This window comes from Myotis davidii, unplaced genomic scaffold (assembly GCF_000327345.1).
Source record: "Myotis davidii unplaced genomic scaffold, ASM32734v1 scaffold552, whole genome shotgun sequence".
Classification (NCBI taxonomy): domain Eukaryota; kingdom Metazoa; phylum Chordata; class Mammalia; order Chiroptera; family Vespertilionidae; genus Myotis; species Myotis davidii.
The window spans coordinates 380,328-380,686 of NW_006283439.1; the positions used below are offsets into that span (position 1 = coordinate 380,328).

The window sequence follows — 359 nt, forward strand, 5'->3', positions numbered from 1 at the left end:
GAACCCATGTGCTCTCAGTGTCCCCATCAAAAGGAGACATCTGGGCCGGCCGGGTGGCTCAGTGGTTGAGCTCCGACCTGTGAACCAGGAGGTCCGGTTTGATCCCGGGAGGGCACAGGCCAGAGGCGCGGGCTCCATCCCCGGTGGGGGGCGGGCAGGAGGCGGGATCCATGACTCTCATCACCAATGCTTCTCTCTCCCCCCTCCCTTCCTCTCTGACATCAATAAAATACATTAGCAAACAGACAAACCCTAGATCTGCAGACAGAGCTGCTGGCATGGCGGACACAGGGAGTCCCTGGAGGAGGGGGTCTGGGTGAGACCTGGATGGACACAGGGAGCCCCTGGAGGAGGGGGGC

General features: G+C 61.8%; 1 protein-coding gene across 1 annotated transcript in view; it reads right to left on the bottom strand.

The window, feature by feature from the left end:
- GRIK1 (glutamate ionotropic receptor kainate type subunit 1) overlaps nt 1-359 on the bottom strand; it is a 74,444-nt gene that overhangs the window by 37,191 nt on the left and 36,894 nt on the right. The gene's annotated exons all lie outside the window — the stretch shown is intronic.